General features: G+C 34.4%; 1 long non-coding RNA gene across 1 annotated transcript in view; it reads left to right on the top strand.

Moving 5' to 3' along the window:
* Positions 1 to 14,844, top strand: part of LOC141922352 (uncharacterized) — a 28,025-nt gene that overhangs the window by 6,411 nt on the left and 6,770 nt on the right. Inside the window, exon 2 of the long non-coding RNA XR_012622960.1 lies at positions 12,994 to 13,089. This is a non-coding gene — a long non-coding RNA (uncharacterized LOC141922352). The remainder of the gene's footprint in view (positions 1 to 12,993; positions 13,090 to 14,844) is intronic.

Here is a 14,844-nt window from a genome sequence, read left to right as displayed (position 1 = left end):
TAGACAAATACGTAACTCTATTTCTACAAAGGCTAAGTTTTATAGCCTTAAATCAGCATCTGTTTCTAAAGAGAGTTTGACTTCATGTTACTTTTGTTAAGGTACAAGTCTACAGCTCGGCAGTGCATTCTGTAGAGGGATAGCACTTTTGAATTCCAGTAGCTAAAAGGATGAACTGACTGCTTTCATTTGTGATTTAAGGAACAACAAAAAAAAAAAAACCTTGATGAATCGCAACCTTTTGTAAAATGAAAATTTAACTTACACTCTGATCAGAGGCAATATCAAGTATATTATTTTTTCTGTTGAATGTGTGAAAGTTCCTTAGAAAGCTATTTCTATCTGTGGATTACAGCATGAGGAGATTAAATTTGTAGTTGCCATATGTGATTTAAAATTGCTTTAAATGTTGTGATCCTCAAAAAAGTATGTTGCAGAACTCATCATAAGCTGAACATTAGAGAGACTTCCTAAATGAAGGTGGTAGTTACCCAGCAATTTCCTTGTGTGTTAATTGGAATAAACAGCTCATCAAGCCAACCTGAAATTTTAAGGTAATGACATTGCTCCTTATGGATGTTTTCTCAGCATGATGTGTATAGCCTTGTGGTTATTAGTACAGCAGATAACTGAGTTTTCTTGACACTTATTCCAGCTATTTGCTCAGCTGGAATTTTACAGATACATATTAATGCCAAGCACTATACTGCCATGAGAATGTCCTTGACAAATTAGCCTGCTGAGTCTGCATATAAAAGGAAGTCTATCAACTGATTTCATCTTTGTTCTCTAGTCTTAAATTTATGTTATTTGCACCAGATTGTTCTGGAACATAAGGATCTTAAGACAGCATTGGATCAAATCAAACTTAGTAAGATTTTTTTTCATAATGCAACTATATTTATATCTCCCTTTTGTGATTTCATTACTTAATTTCAGCTATGAATATCATAGTCCAGTTTTTGTGACAGTGGAATTTTTTTCTGTCATGTCTGTCATCCCGTCCCATGTCCCTCACACTGTTTGATTTGTCAAAATAAATTTTGTTTGTTATGGAGAAGATAATACAGTGAGATTGCCCCTCTTTTGAAAAAATGTAGATGTTAACCACTGCTACTAGTTTTCTCTCATGTATGTACTTAAAACTTATATACCCATATGATTTGACTTTTGATGGGTCATGTGCCAAATACATACACATGGTCAAAAAGGCTCAAAAATACTTCAAGACCTTAATAACATGATAGCAGTTACTTAATGAAAGAATTATTTCTTAGACTAGGAGATGTTGATTACTTTTAAGAAGAGTAATATTCCACCAGTCAAAAGAAAAGATCTTGAAAGTAACTAGGGATCTTAGGTACTTCAATTTCTAGCAATGCATTGGAGTTGGTAAGGTCTTTCTTCCAACAGGAAGGGGGACTTCCAACAGGAAAATAATTTTTAAATAGATGTTAACTCTCATTTCAGGTCTACCTTAACTTAAACTAAATGTAAGCAAATATTTTTTTCTCACTTTCCCTAGTTCTTATAACTTATTTGAAAATTCATATGACTCAAGTTACTGTTTCCATTTAAGTAACATTTCATTATTTTCTAAACATTTGGATGTAAGTTTATATTTGTATTTTACTTGATTTATTGAATCTTTATTCATGGCCGCAGAAGTCCAAAGATTTCATCAGCTTGGGACCTATGTCAAAATTATGTTCTGCCTTTGAAATTCAGTTTCATCAAGTGGATTTCAAAAAAGTAAGCCACCATTGTTGAAGATGGCTTTTTTGAAGCCACTGTTCCGATGGTAATTTTTAACAGTTGGTATAAATAGCCACTTGAAGACCTTAAAAATATCACCATCATTTGAAACCTTAAATCAATCTATGTATGATCCCATGGAAGACCGTATTGTTGAGCTGGACATGCCTTTTAACTATTTTCTTGCTACAGCACCTTTTAGCTTAAAAACTGTTTCATTAAAATTTCACCCATTTTCCTTTTTCCTTTAAAAAATATGGTTCTGCAAGTCTTATGTTTACCAAAAAAGATTCATGAGCTTTTTGAGGACAGTTTATGAAACTTGGAACCCCAATATTCTTTACTAAGTTTAAAAAACCTTAGGAGACTTTACTATGTTTATCCTGTAGGAACCAGATTCTGTTTATGGTATGTTTGTGTCTGTGGTGTTTATCCTAACTGTGTTTTCAATATGTTAGTGGAAACATTAGACCTACATTAAGAAGGTCTACCCTCCCAAAAAAGCTGTCTTTGTGGGCATAGCAGAGGTTTTCTGTTGACTGAATGAGTTGCTTCAAAAAGATGGGATGTGGACTCCCAAAACCCAAAAGTAAACAATATTTTTGATTTAAGAAGTTAAACCAAATAGTACTGTGGTCTTGAGACATTTTTTTTAAGTCTGAAATCTCTTTTTCTGCATGTAGCTTCTTTGTAGAACTGTCCACAATGTATGTCACAAGCCAGAATTCCACAGGATAGTAATGACATGATTTTTGTACTTATAAATGCATTTTTGGTTGGTTGGTTTGCACTTGAATCCACTCTCCTGACTAGTTCTACAGCAAGTTTGGTAGATTTCTACTTGCATTAAAGACAGTGAATGAAAACAATCAAATGATGATTTTCAAAAGATAGTGCATTAGATTCTGAAAGCAATTTGTATATTTCATGAGTCTGCTCTTAAAATAAAAAAAAAAATACTAAATCATTATCTAAAACAAAAAACTCTGAATTAGAGGTTGAGTGTTGAAGGTCCTGCTTTATGTGTCTTCCTTAACTACATTTTTCACAGAAGCTGCATGGCTTGCATTTCTCTCCCTCTAACCTTTCTTTAGTCCAGCTCAGCAAGGTACTTGAGCAAATGGGTAACTGTGGGGTCATTAAGATGAATGGAACTGACAAATGATTAAGTGCCTTCCTGAATCAGAATCTTTGGTCTGATTGTGCGATATGTGGAGCCAGCTTAATAACTGTTTAGTGAAAACATGTTTTAAGAAAAACAATTGGCATCTACCCATCTGGTACATGTATTTTGCATATTGAAAGGCGAAAAGTAATTTCTTGCATTGAGAACCGCTCTTTCCAGTGAAAAAGTGGACAAAACTGCTCCACTGAACAGTGTTAGTCATAGTTTTGCATAGGTGCAAAACTGGCAAGATTTTAAAAGGGACCTGTGTTGCTTGCAGAACTTTTATGACAGTGTAGTGTGCACTAAATATTTGTGCAAGGAAAGATGATCAATTGGAGAATGTACAGAAGAGAAAGAGAGTTTCAGAAAGTGATTTTTTAAACAGCCAGAATGAGAAGATAGTCAATGTTTTATTATTTGTTGTCCTCTTAAATGCACAACAAGAATTTAATGCAGAATTGTCCTAAAATTATTGATCTTCACAATGCCCTATTCTTTTTATGATTATCATTGAATGTTTACTGTTGGTGGTTGTAGTTTATTGTTAATGATCACGAATTTTTATCTGTCTATAGAGAAACAGTTACAGTTATTTATACTGCTGTGTTAGTTTATTCTACATCTGTGGTCAGTGGAAATAAAATTTGAAAAGAGCCATTAAACTTACATATGGGAAAAATCTTACACTTGCTTTTTTACACTAGCGGGAAGGGCACACCTGTTCTTAAACATGAATTATTGTAATTTATTTTTAACTCTAAGTATGCCTGAGTTGTCATAATAGGAAGTGATAAAACCTTTGTTTACATCAATAGGTTTTTTTCTAATGTTGATTTAGGGGAAAAAAGATAAAATAGAAAAGGCACAACTAGAGCATTTATATTCTATAATAATTCTTTCCCTAGCAAAGCTTGTTATAGACAGTCTGAAAAATGTTTAGGTTAGTTCTCACATAAGAAATACACAGAAAAAGAAGACAGCTTGTAGTTTACAAAGTTTTCTGCAACATGTCTCTCCATCTGTCAAGAGATTGTGTTAGGAGACAAAGAGTTTTTCGTAGGAGAGAATATGTACTCTGCATTGTATGTACAACTGCAAAGGGAGCATAAAGGAGGAAGGTCACATCCCTAAGGACAGTCTTCTGCTTGATTGACCATTATAGTTCAAGTAGGGGAACAAGATTCAGGCCTGCTGATTGCTGCTGAGTTTATTCTTAAAGGAAGTTCTGTGGTAAATTTTGTTTGTGATATTCTTGTTACACATTATTTACAAGGAAGTAAGAGACCCACTAACCCACAGTTTTTCTAACTGATTCATGACACTTCAGCAAAAATATGGATATATATTAAATTTAATTATTCACTGACAGTGTATCTGTGATTTTTTTTTTTTTTCAGTAAGCTAAATCTACTCAAATAAATTTGAGTTTATTGAACTCTTTCAGTCTTCCCAAAACTGCGGGCTTTACTTTTTACAAATAAAAAAACATTGATTTTTTTTTAAATATATTTTTTTAATCTGAAAGTCTAAACTTGTCTTAAAGTACTTTTTGAAAGAGTAAACCATGAAAAATTTGTCATTTAACCCAAAATTAAATTAATGAAGTTAGAAGCAGAAAGGAAAAAATAGTTTCATTATTAACACTTTTCTCAAAAGTTTTAGAGAGCAAATTTATTATTCTGACACTACCAGAATATTTTCTTGAGACTTTCTGATAAATATAACAACCTTATGAGCTTGGGTGCTAAGGCATTTTGAAGGTATTTATTTCTATATCTTACTCCAAAACTTTTGTAGCTGGATAAAATTTGCATAACTCATCATAGATCACTGCATTTAATGAATGCTTTAAAATGCATTTTAAAGTTTCTCCAACAGCAAAGGAATCAAGTCTTTCAAAGAGCTGATTTTGTATTTGTTTTTCTATTTTTTTTAATGGCTATTCTTCTGTTTGTTTATTTGTGTATATACTAGGATTAAAAGTATAAATGTATAAACTAGGATTAAACAACCACTACAAGATACTGGAAAAAATTGAAGACATTTTTTGATTTAAGAAAGAACAGCTTTTACAGGGAAAATTAGGTTTTCTGCAGAGATGGGTACAAAATAATGTCTCAAATTAATTTCCTCCAATCTGTAGCTTTAACACCAAAATCTGACTCCCATGTTGAACTATGTTGAACTAGAGCAGGAGTTTTAACCTGTGTGCTTGATGACATGTTGTGTGATACAGAATTGATTTCAACTAAATAACACAAGAAATTTAAAAGTGTAATAAAGTAAAAAAAAGAGGCTTCTTTTTCTTAATACATAAGGAGACATTAAGTCATTGCAGAGGAAAGGGGCAACCCTGAGGCAGAATTTATTCTGAAGTAATTTTTCTGGTTCTACATATCTTCTTAATTCAGTTGTTGTTCCTAGAAAAAGGAACCTTTGTTGTTCTTTGCAGTAATTAACAATAGGACAAATTACTCATTCCTTAAGAATAATGCACTTAGTTTTTCCATTGCACAAAAAGTAGTTTTCTGAAATACAAATGTGAACGTTTGAAGACACAACACAGAGAGTGGAAGAGGGGAAAAAAGTACCACTCTAGCAGAAGATCTCTTGGTTACAAAACTCCTTTAGGAATTTTTTGTTTCATAAAAATATTAATGGAGTATAGTAGTACTGCAGGATAAGGGCAGGCAGAGCCATCTTATGTCTGCAATGATAACTGAGTCTGTATATATGAGGGAGTCTATGCTGTGTCTGAGAAACAAGTGGGAGCAGTAAATCTTGTCAGGGATTTACTGATATAAATGTCCCTGGTACAAATAGAAAACAATGTAATCCAGGTACTGAACTTTTTATAGTGACGTGGAATCTGGACTAAAAGCTAATACTGATGTTTTTGAAACTAGTTGTCACAGAAATAATAAAAGTTGGGGTTGCATTTATTTCTAAAGATATTATAACGGAAAGTAAGAACAAGGGGATTTTAAAGGACCACATGTCTCAGAAGAGGGTTCTTAAGTCTCCATTTTAATCAGCACCTGTTTCCATTAGTGAGCTTAGTTGTGAAGAGGAACATCTCAATGTCCTCACACACTCATTGGCTCCAGAATTAACAGTGGCTCTGCACAAGCAAAAACTGCAGGGTCAGCCTCTATGAGATCTTCGTTTTGGTTTTGTGTAGGAGCCCGTGTTTATAGTGCCTGTGTTTCTGACTCTGAGAAGTAACTGTTTTTATGCAGCTCCACATCACAAAGCAGGGAGTATGACAGAGTTTGTTTTTGTTTTCGTTTGGTCATTTAAAAAGAATGATTAAAAATTAATGATCCCAAAGACAGATTTTATAGCCTTTCCTTTTGCATTTTTAATGTTAATTGACCAGTTTCAATATGAATGAAAAGTTACTCCTAAATAAACACCGAGGTCACATTTTCTGCAAGGAAAAAGTTCCTCATATAGTCTTTCCTACCTCTGCGGGGGAAGGGTAAGTTGAGCTTTCTACTTGCTTATCCTCCCCAGTCAGTATCAGGAGATACAGCCTCAACCTCTCAATTGCCTCTTTCTGGTTCTCTGTTAGTGATCATGTTTAATCGCATGTTCCCAACCATGCTCTTTTAAACTGCCTCCCTCTTGGTATCATGGATCAGAAGGGTCTTGTCCATTCTTCCTGAGGAGTTTTGTGGCTTATCTCTATTTTAATTATCATTAAAAAGTTGATTCCATCTCCAGTGGACCTATGATACCAGACTTTATCATCCACTTATTAATTGTTGAAAAATATTATGCTGTTTCCACTATGATCTTTCTAAATATCTGCAAACTGATTTAATTACCTTCTGTCATATCCTCTCCTGTAACTCCTCTGGTGTTATATCCAAAAGAAGCCACACCAATGCTCAGGTGGCTTATACTTTGAGACTGCATCCCATCACTGTGACCACTGTTGTCCTATTGTTTCCTTGTGCTTTTTAATGCTTATTTATTTCTTCGTTTTAATTTCAGATTGCAAACTGCAGTGGGGATAAATTTTTTTGTGGCTTTTTACAGCACAGAGTGGTAGATAGATAGGTAGACAGTTAGATAGTGGGGCTAGTCTAAAGCAATCATCACAGTAAAACAAAACAGGTAAACTGAAGAACACTGTTACAACTGAGTTATGGGGATTATTAAGGATATAGCTGCAGCAGTACTGGAGACCTATCTGTAAGATTTGTTTCTATGATTGTGAAAATTTTATGTCCTTCAGCCCAGATATTATGTGTTACAGAACCAGTTTTGCTTATGCCCTGCTAGTTAAATATCATGGAATTATTTCAGAACATTTCCTAAGACAAAGGAAAAATTCTTAATGCAATGTCATAAAGCAGTTAACCGCTTCTGGATGCCACTAGTGTATATCATTTGGGAATCAAATCCTAGAAACAGACCTCCCCATACGTGAAGATATGCCTTTTCATGCAGTATGCAAACCACTTTGCATCCACAGACTCCTTTCAGGGGAGTTGAAATCTTACTGAGATCTAAAGGCTCTTAAAGGTCTTCTTGAGAGTTATGCAGTTGCTCTGTGTTTGTACTGCTGCATATTTATTTTCATTGGAATTCACATGGATTGTGCATTACTACTCGAGATATTTATGATTGTTGTGCTTTGAGTTTTGAGTTTAGTGACTGAACATAGTAACTGTAGCACTTGGTATGTTAGATCAGATTTAGAAAACTAAAGCATGTTGTTAGGATGTAATTCCTTCCATGTAAATTCTGGTCAACGTTAACATGATATAAGCTCCACTGCTATCCTTTCTAAGTCACAAGCTGTACAGTAAAGAGTATTAAAAAAGCTTCATTTGATTCTGGCTGTTGGGTATTTGGGGAGAAGTAATAACAGGGGAATAAAAGAAAATGTGTACTGTAAGAATTTGGCAGGAACATCTGTAATGAAAGGATTAAGTAACTGTCCTTGATGAAGGAGAAGCAACTGAATGTGTCTTTTCCAAAGACAGAAGAGGTTTTAATGTAACTTTATTCATTGGGACCTAAAAGGTCAGCTTAGTACCCCAGTTTAACATGAAATTTAGTGTGACTGGAAAATGATACTACTTGGGAAAAAAGAATAGGTAAAAATGCTGTTGCATTGATTCTATATCTTGTCCCATTATTGCTTGCTTTTAGCTTGGTAATTGCAAGAGAATTTGGACTTTTATCATCTCCGTCTCAGACTAAATGCAGGGTAGGCAACTGAACGTCCTGGCTTTGTGAAGTATCTGAGCTTTTCTGTATGTCTGTGCTTGCAATCCAGTGTTGCCTGCAGAGAGAGGTTTCTTAAAACTCTCAGCAAGACAACATAAAAAACCCCTGTATACTGCAAAATGGTAAATGCTTCTAAATTTAAAGAATGACCATGAACGCACAATGAGGCAGGAACCTGCACATCAAAGTATTCAGACTAGTTTAAAATACTTGCTATTCCAATGTGTTGATAACACAGCATGAATCTGAGTTATGTTTCAGCCGACAAAATGTGTGGCTGCACTGTCAGATGGAAAAATCATCAAGGGACTTAGCCATTATCTTGTGATCTTCAAATAATCTCTTAAATTAAAAATATTTGGAATATGTTGATAACTACTTTGTATTTTAAACAGTGTTCTGATTATTTAGTATCAACTAATGATGACTTTGAAGTCACTTGAGGCATGGCAGAGCTAATTATTTTATTGGGCTATAAAGTACAACACAGGAAATGGTTGTAGAAATATAATATTTTTATAATTTTTTAATCAAGAAACAGATTTTACCCTGTAAACTATGTGTCCTTTTAACATGAAAGGAATTCATTTTTTAGATATGAGAAGTTCAAAACAAATCACTTCTGTGCAACATATAGAAGAAAATGATTTAAGGGATTTTTGCCACAGCATTTCTGGCAGCTAATTCTGAGAGTTATTTTTATGTTGTGAGCTATTTATAAGCAGTCCACAGTCTTGAATGTGTCATAGGGCTCATGTATCCATCATAAGATCTCCAACTGTATATAACTACTGTCAACTTTGTGTCTACTTCTGTGTTAAATCAATACTTGAGGATCACTCAGGTCCTCAAGGAGATTTCCCCATCCCACCCCTTGGCTGGGATGCTCTCAATTTAGTTACATACTGCAAAAGATGTCTTTGAGCCCTTGTTCTACAGATTCTTGCTCTCTTTGGTATGCTGTTCTGCTCTCTATTTTCTCTCTGTTATCTCTCTGCTGGGAACTTCTCTCTCTACTGAGTCTGCAAGCTTGGCCCAGAGTCAGGAAAACTTACCAGAGGACAAAACATAGGCCTTTCAAAGGGGATTTGATTTTTTTTCTCCTTTCTTTTATTCTTTTTAGATTTTCATGTATAGAAATACAATTCATATCCTTCTCCAGACTAGAGAGTAGAGAGACCACACAGATATGTCTCAAACTTTGCTGTCTCATTTTGCTTTGGAGAAAATTCACTTTTCTCTTATTTCATACTGTCTTGGTCAAAGACAAGGCCCTTCATGAGTGGTAGATACAGGGCAGTGAATTTTTAATCAGCTAAGTCCTATGAAAGTCAAATTACTTGTCAAAAAGTTTAATAGTCTGTCTTGTGGTCAACTCTAATATGTTTTGAAACTGCTACCTAATCGGCCATGAAGCACAAGCATTGTCAGAAGAAACTCCCCAAGTAGCTACGGTAAGAGCAATTTGTCCTCAGCCATGTAACACTGCACTAAGAAAACATCCCTACATCCCAGTCTGTTCTTCCAAATCAAGAAACAGGTCTGCTTCCCCTGCATAGTTTTAGAGCTGACCTGGATAGAAATAACATAAGGCAGACAACATTTTAAGGGCAAATCCCCAGGTAAAAGAGTACATAAACCACTACAAAACCTGTTCATATGTCTATAAGATGTCTGGTTTCTGTTCTTGCTTCCAGCTCCCAGGTTTGTGAGTTCTCTTTAGAGCAAGACCTGCCCTTAATCTTGTGGTGTAGCCATGGTGGTCTGTCCCTCACAGTTCAAGTGTAGGAGTGAGGTGGGTGCTAGCTCCAGTGATGAACTAACTCCTCGTTAGTCCCTACTTGGCAGCCCCCAGTGGGAGATATCTTCTGAGGCGTAAGGGCCCCCTGTCCTGAAAGGTACCTCACAGTGCAAGACAGGCTGAGAGACTAGGAAATGGCGTCAGGGGACCATTACTGGGGATAAAACCCAGAGCCTTAAAGGGATGGCCTTTGGGCCCCCTGCCATAGTTAATACTGACAAGATAGTCTGCCTTCATTGATTCAGATCCAATAGATGCTGTGAGTGCTAGATTGTAATCATAAAGAAAATTGGTATTTTCTGTATGACATTGTGAATTGTTGAGATGATGGATTGATTTTGTTGTTTCTGTTTTCTGAATTTTACCTAGAATGTTGGGAGAAATCATGTAAAAGAAAAATCTTTATGACCAATTATGAATACTGAAACAATCTACATAGTGTGCAGAAGATTATGGTAATGTGGTTGAGATTTGATTTACACAATCCACTGAAATACAAGGGTTAATTGTCTGTGGAACTGTGGCATGTGAGTTAATTTGAACAGATTAGATTACCATGATTAGCAGTGCCTGGGGAACAGCATAAAATGATTCACCATTTAAACTGGTTTGCTGCTGCGAGAATGAAAACAACCTATGCAGAAAAATCAAATGATCATTGCTGAGGAAAGAGAATATGAGTGTAAAGTTTGAGGGGGTGGGTGTGTGGTTCTCTTCTATGTCTAATTCAACCCAACTAAAACAATTTGTAAATTTGTTCTGAACTCAGAATATATATCTGAACAATAAACCTGAGGTGTTGCACAAAGCTGAACTATCTGGAATATCACACTTTAAAATGAGAGATTTTAAATATTCAAGGTACTTTACTTTTTAAGAAATGTGCCAAAATTAGATAGACATAATTTAAAATTAATAATAGTAATAATTACTTAGAGCAACAAATGCTGAAACGTAATGGAAGGCTTATTTTTGCCATATATTTTTCTAAAACTGTAAGTAGAAATGGAGGAATATTTCTGAGAAGCAGGACTGCTTCTTGTCTGTGTTTTTAGACAGAACTGTGGTCATTCAAACAAGCTCTGTATAGTAGAATTTTTCACAGGTTTTTTATCTGATGTAAATTTAATGAAAATTAATGTCTATAGTATGAACATATGTGTTAACTATAGGTATACATTTGTATGTGTACTCTATATGTATCTTTCTACTTGTCAGTGATAAATGTCTATCTTTCAAAGCTAACACTTGCCATTAATTTTAGCTCTTAGTTGTGCCCATTGGGTATTATCTTAAACAAAGTTTTAATCAGACAAATTATTTTGTGTTATTTAGAAAGTAATACTTGGATATTATGATTAGATAAACTCTTGGAACACATAACACTTGTAATTGCTGTACATATATCTTATTGTTACTGTGATTATATAAATTAATTGCTAATGATTAAACTGTATATAATGTCTTCTCATTTATTAGTGCAATTTCTTAAAATAATTGCTCCAGAAATTATGTTTTTCATTTTAGATTTAAAATTGTTCTTAATAATTTCTATTTATCAAAATTTGGACTATGTATATTTTATAATTAGTAGTCCCCAGTGATATTAATTATCAGTCAGGATTCACTTAACATTCAACAAATAATAAATCTAAATGGTGTAACCAGTTGTTTAATGCTTAGAGCAAGGCATTGGGAAATATGTCTGGAAATTGGGAAATTTGTCACATGAGGATGTCAAATTTGACACCTTGCGAAATGTGTCTGCTGCTTAGCTATACCATATAGTGATAAGAGTGAATTTACTTCATCATTTGATTCTGAATATGCATATAACACAATCAAACACTGGAGCCTGTAAGGCTGAGTGAATTATTCATAAAAAGCTAACTCAAATTAATCTGGAGAGTGCATGTGGCGCTGCTCAGAATTTGACTAGGTGCAAAATGCATCAAAACTATATTCTTCACCAGGAAAGCTGGTGGGGAGCAAGAGAGATCCTGGCTTAGTTGCTGCCAGCAGTTTATGGTGGGACATAGTAACTGGCAGACCCCACAGAAGCAAGGAGCATGATCTATAAAGAGAGTTTTTCTGCCCATCTCATTTGTTCAGAACAACAGAAGTGGGGTGTCCACCTGAATTCATTCTCTAATGTGTCTTTCTGTTGTATGGCGTCACAGTGGAGCAGACTGTGAGGTTATAAATTATCCCAAAGCATATATCTTCATCAAAAAAGCCTCAGATTACAGTTTTTTCCTACTACTTTGAATGGTTCATTTTGGTTTTTAAACATATAACAAGTTGCTTGGTCATAAACAACTTATTATTCTAACAAAATCCTGTGTGAAAAAATTATTTTTATTAATATTGTATATGTCAAAACCTAGTAGTCATTCAAATAATAAAAGGAGCATTCATTGTCTCCCTTCCCCACTGATGTCATGAGTTTGAGTTACCTGAAAGATTCAGACATGAAGTAATACTTCAAAACATTTTTTATCGATCTAAATATGCTGAAATACTGAAAGATTTTAAGAAAAGGCTTTTTCATAAGGTATTTTTTGCTAAAAGAGTTTAGGTTGCTTTTTGTTTGTTCATGACACTATTTTGAGTAATTCTGAGCTTCTAAGACATGCTTAAAACAATTAAATATTTATGCTCCCCAAACTGAATTTTTAAAGAACATTTTCTGTTTACAGGAATGGGGTTTACTTTGGTTTTATGGCTTGTCTTACAGGTTATAAGATACATATTTTTTCATTGGGGGAAAAAATTTATTTATGTGTTTGTGAAGACTGCTCTGCTGAAAAAAACAATAGCATGAGTATAGCATTTTGTGTTCTTCCATATTTCTATTTTTAATTCCTGATACTTGTACAAATTTTCACTTTGTTTTCTATTACGCCTAAAATTGGAAACTGTTTAAAACCTAACAAACCCCCAGATTTTTTCTCCATTCTTTGAATAGCAACAGAGTTGTTATTATGGTTTGAAATATAAATGAAGTACAATCTCTGCTTTTCAGCAGGTACTCAACTGGAACTTTTGCAAGTGGAATACTATAAGAAGTAAAACACTTACCTGATGACTCCACTGCTTTTGGCTAAAGACTGCTGCTTTTGTGAGTAATTTTTGTCCTGCTTTTCCTGTGATTTCTGTGGACTTTATGGAAAAATAAGTCATTGTCCTTTTGCCTTGAATGTCCAGCAGGTCAATTGGAGCAGGAGGAGTAATCTGGAAATCTGGCCACTGCGTATGTGCAGATTCATGATAGGTTGTTTATACAGTGATTCAGATGTATCCAGAACACATACAGTGTTAGAGTACCCTACAAGTGCCCAGTCGATCTTCCAAAAGTCACAAGCAGAAATACAGAAGTCTAATAAACTATGAAAGCCCAGCTATTAAAATGGATAGAGGTAAGATTAGGATTTGCCACATGCCAGGTTATCAGCAGTAGTCCTGAACAGCCATGGTACAAATATGCTTTATTTACTTACGCTAACAATTTTTTTTCTGCATTGTTATTATGCTTTGTTTCCAAGGAAAAGGAAGGGCCCTATTGTAAGTCCCTGCATCAGCTACTGGCAATTAACAGTCAGGGTGCTATATTTTGGATCAAAATCAGCGATAATCAGCTGACTCCCTTCAGCCAACCCTTTCCTATTCCTTTCTCATTTTGTCACCATTTTTGCATGAGATCATAAAGGAAAAAAAAAACAAAAAAAAACCAAAACAACAACCTGAACTTTTACAAAATTAGGTAAGGAACTTTCCTTGTAGGAACTTTTCACACTGGAGGAATGATTATAACCCAATGTAGTTGCTTTTCTGCCCTCCACCACTGCTTCAATGTTATTAGTAACTTTTGCCTGAAAACAGAATGTCAGCCACATTGCCTAGAAACAATTATCTCAAAATATTTTTTGTTTTGTCTTTTTGTTTTTAATTGGCACACACTGCTTGCTTTGGATATTAGTGCTAAGTTATGGAAAGCCATTTTATTTGTCTGAACACTGAAAAGGGGAGATTCCTTACTTAATAGTCTGCCAGGTAAATTTGTGTGTATTCATCACTCCTAATAGAAGTTATCTATTGTTCAATCACAGTTGTTGGTTGCCAAAATTATGATGAAGTCATGGGGAATTTATGGATTCAGATACAAACAACTTCCAAGAACAGATTAATTCTCAGAGAGGAGTGTTTCTTTTTGCATCTGTATTCCCACAGTAGCTACAGGGAGAGCAGAAAAAGAACTTAATATTTGGGCAGGATTGTTTGGGAGTAGAGCATTATTCAACATTTCATGGGATACTACCAGCATTTGAAGTACATTATATAAACACACTCTGTAATGTGAATAGGAAGTTATACAAATGTGTTATTTCTATTTGGGGCTGAACTTCTATATTGTATTCATGCCCATTTTAGTGTATCATGCAGATTATAAAAGTTTTTCCAGTTTGTTAAAATATTCCTCCTAAAATTTTTGTATTCTGTTAGAATAAAAAAAAAAAAAAATCAACAAAACGCACAACCACCTTTTCTTATAATTTCCAACCACCAAACAAAATACAGAACTTAAAAGGGCATATGCCCTAATCTTTCAGAACAGCGGATTTACAACACAGTACTATAACGCAGGAACATGTAATACCTTGAAGCAAGATCTTTTCTAAAAACCAACATTTAGCAAACTAGAAGAAACATCTTTCCTGTTGAGAAATTTGTAAATTATTATAATGCTATAGAATCTCCTTTTCTTTTTTTTTTTTTTTTTTTTTTCATTTATCCACATGCTTTTTAACCTAGTAAGGTGGGGTTGTTCTTTTGATCAAAAATTGTGTCAGAATGCTGGTGCAAACTCAAGATTTTA

Source organism: Strix aluco, chromosome 4, assembly GCF_031877795.1.
Source record: "Strix aluco isolate bStrAlu1 chromosome 4, bStrAlu1.hap1, whole genome shotgun sequence".
NCBI classification, from domain to species: domain Eukaryota; kingdom Metazoa; phylum Chordata; class Aves; order Strigiformes; family Strigidae; genus Strix; species Strix aluco.
Note: the sequence above shows the minus strand (reverse complement) of the source record. Positions and strands in the feature narration are given on the sequence as shown.